This window comes from Grammomys surdaster, unplaced genomic scaffold, assembly GCF_004785775.1.
Source record: "Grammomys surdaster isolate TR1022 unplaced genomic scaffold, NIH_TR_1.0 126076, whole genome shotgun sequence".
In the NCBI taxonomy this organism is placed as follows: domain Eukaryota; kingdom Metazoa; phylum Chordata; class Mammalia; order Rodentia; family Muridae; genus Grammomys; species Grammomys surdaster.
Window position 1 is genome coordinate 2,450,914 of NW_021620885.1, and position 3,605 is coordinate 2,454,518.

A 3,605-nucleotide genomic window follows, 5' to 3' on the forward strand; every position below is an offset into this window, starting at 1 on the left:
TAATTAAAAGCCTTTGTGTCTCATGCTTGGCAGAATTCTAGGTCTCGAAATGGCCCTATGATATATATGCCTAGTACAAGCGTCTCCCCTTAAGCATATAAATATGCCTGCAGATTTATTTGTGTGTATGTGTGTGTGTGTGTGTGTGTGTGTGCCTGTCTGTGTGAGTTTATACGTGAGTGTAGGTGCCCATGAAGGTCAAAGGGAATCAGTTCCTCTGGAATTGGAATTACATGTGGTTGCAAGCTGCCTGATTTGGAGGCTAGAAACTAAACCCAGGTTCTCTTCAAGAGCAGCTGTCTTAACTGGTGAGCCATGTCTCCAGCCTCCAAACCCTGTTAAAGAGAAACAGATCAAGATGTTACAGGTTAGCAAGGATAAATTTTGTTTAGCTTTTCTACTATGTAAGGTATCTGGTTGGTGAGGCATATTTTTCATATTAAGACAATCATGAGTTGGAGGTTTTAAGGTAACATATGACTGTCTTTAACTTCATTTGTAAATGGTTTTAAGATTTATAAGATTCCAGCTGTAAAATTTCATCACATGGTAGGTGCTTTCTTGATAGACCTAATTTTATGCTGGGATCTCACACGCAGCTGTATAGCAAGTAACATATATGGATGAAGCAGACTTATTTTTTGAAGCAGATATGGTGGGGTTTTTTGTCAACAAAGAAGACATGCCACATATTAAAATATTTCTTATTTGAGGGATAGTCTTGCTGAAAGGCCACTATTTTGTTTCTTCCTTAATATGAAATCCATATGTACAGTTGTTATCTTTATTACAGATTAATCAGATTTTAGCATAGAGATTTTTTTATATCCATTGTCCCTACAGTGAGGTCTTCTAATTCTGTTCATCTTCATATCTCCTGGATACACACCCATGCACACTGCAGCCTGCCACCAATGTTTGTGACAAGAATGGAAGACAAAAAAATAAATAAACAAGAAACCTGGCAGAAAATCACCCAAGCAACACGCTAACATAACAATATCAAAAGTAATGAAATCAGAACATGAGCCTAGGGTACTTCATCAAGGTCTGCTTCTCCATGGTATGACATGCAAACATGTGCTCTCTCTCTGTTCAGGGCACCTGAGACTCTCGAAGCGCGAGTTTTAACAGCCATTAATGTCTTTCAGTTTTAATTAGATGACCAGTGATTATATTATTATCACTAGAAACAGACAGATAAGATGCCACTGGCAATCGAGAGGCTGTCTCACTGGTCCATTTATACAGTGACAACTTCCCAGCTGTGAGCTCTGCCCTGTGCTTCTGCCATCTCTGGTAAGAAATGCTGATTCCTCACTGTTTGAGGACTTCAGTTTATTTTTCAATCTTTTAGAAGAAACATTTATGGGGAACATTCTTAGAAATGGAACTCCACCCTAAGGGAAACTGCTAAGGCTTCTTCCTCTCTTGTGAATCCCTCCTTAAGATAGTGGGCATAAGGAAGGGTGAGAAGAAAAGGGGGATCAACATCTTACCTTAATGCTTTGGGAAACTCAAAAGTGTGTCACCTCAGAGGAGATAAGGCAGCCCAGAGGGTAAGGTCTGGAAGGCCAGGATGGGTGGAAAGTGTCATCTAAATATTGTTGAACCTGTAAAGCAGAGACGTCTTAAAACCAGGACAATCCTGAATCTCAAGAATCTCTTATTTTTAACTTGTTTTTATTTTTCATTTAAACAAATTTTAGGGCTCATTGCAGTTTTCCATTTTCATGTAAACAGTTGGTTATATTCAAAACACAAAATATTAAGAGAGAGAACCACGCTTCTGAGGGTTTCTGATTAGTGAAGCATCAGCTACTTTCTAAACGGAATGTTGTTAATCAGTTCACAAAATGAATCATAAGAGGAAAAAAAATGGAAACCCTCCATTTCAAGTATGGCCCTCAAAACACCCAAAGAGCATAAGATGGGCTAACTCATTTGGATTAAGTATTTTAAATCAGTGTGTATGCAAAATGAGGAAAACTGGTTTCTATAGTGGTACTAGGTAAGAGGTTGCATACTGAGTTTTCTGAAATAGGTGAAACATTCATACATACATTTATGTCATACATTTTATCTAAGTCATTAATTTGTTCCGTAAATCCATTTTGTCTATGATTATGTTCAGGATGGTGTCTAAATTCTGGGAGTACAACTAGGTAGTGGTGGCGCACGCTTTTAATCCCAGCAGAGGGAGGCAGAGACAGCCAGATCTCCAAGGTCAAGGCCAGCCTGGTCTACAGAGTGAGTTCCAGGACAGCCCAGGCTACACAGAGAAACCCTGTCCTTTTTTTTTTTTTTTTGATTGTTTAACCGATTTTAATAACATGACATAAAACTCCTAAAATTGATAAAAATCATTATGCAAAATACATACATGAATACTGTCTTCTTTAAAAATATAAAATAAATAAGCAAGACATGTGAAAATAGGCGTTTCCATTAATTAAATGAAAAATTTTTAAAAAACAAAGTTTTTCTTTTGTTTCATTTGGAGAAGGGAAATTATCATTTAAGACAATATTCAAGTTTATTAAAACAAGGTAAAAAAAAAAGTATTATAAAATATTTTGCTTTTGTCTGCCTCACAGTTTATGTTGCTGCCAAATTTCGAGTGTAACTGCACTTTCAGGTCTGCTAACACCCGCTGGATGGACGCCACTCTGGACTCTAAGGCATCGATCTCTTCTTGCAAAGTTTTCTTTGCATCTTCTAACATTTCCTGTGTTTCATCTTGAGAGTAGCTAATGAAAATGTCTCTGACCATTAAGAGAATCATTAAGCAGTTGTCGTCTGCCAATACAATGCCATCACAAGCATCCTCTAAATTCTGGAGGTATTTCTACTTCACTTCTATTTCCTCCTTTAGCTCTGTGATTCAACTCGTATTCCGAGCAAATTTGTTTATCTTTTGTTGATCTTCAAAAGTAACATTGACATCTTCTATAGCCACCTTCTTCATGGTGGCTGCCATCTTGTAAAACCTTGTCTTGAATAAAAACAAAAGATTGTGGAAGTACTTCTTGATATAAAGAGTCCTATGAAGGTGAGTTCAAGGTCAGAGGATATACAAACACAGTTGCATTGTAGAAACACAAGCCATTGATGATTTTGCTCTCACAAGCCCGTCATTTGCATTGTGTGGTAGAGATGCAACTTGACAATCAACTTCCAAAATTACCCACTTACTTAGTCAGCAGGTTGGAACCAGTTGTTGTCTAGAAACCCGGATGGAAGTTTGATAGAGGTCAGCTCTTTCCATGGGGCTGAGTGGTCTTCCTTCCAGCATGGCAAAGGATGTAATAACAAGCATGCGCAGACTTGAGTAGAAACTACAAACTTCATTAAAATCCCAGAATGCCATGTCAACTGCATTCCATCACCACGGAAGTTGGAAACCAGCTTAGATCTAAGGGAGAAAATGCAAACACCAGCTACTTGCACACAGAGATCTTACCACTAGTAGCACCCAGTCTACAAGGAGAAGAGTCTCTGGTCCCATGACAAACTAAACCCAGATGATCTCTCCCAGGGTAAGATGGGGTCTCAGGGTATAGACCAGTATCTGCCTCTTTGCATTTTGCTGTGCTTACTCAATG

General features: G+C 38.4%; 1 pseudogene; it reads right to left on the reverse strand.

The window, feature by feature from the left end:
* Positions 1-2,539: 2,539 nt before the first annotated feature.
* Positions 2,540-2,980, reverse strand: LOC114611063 (annotated as a pseudogene).
* Positions 2,981-3,605: the final 625 nt, after the last annotated feature.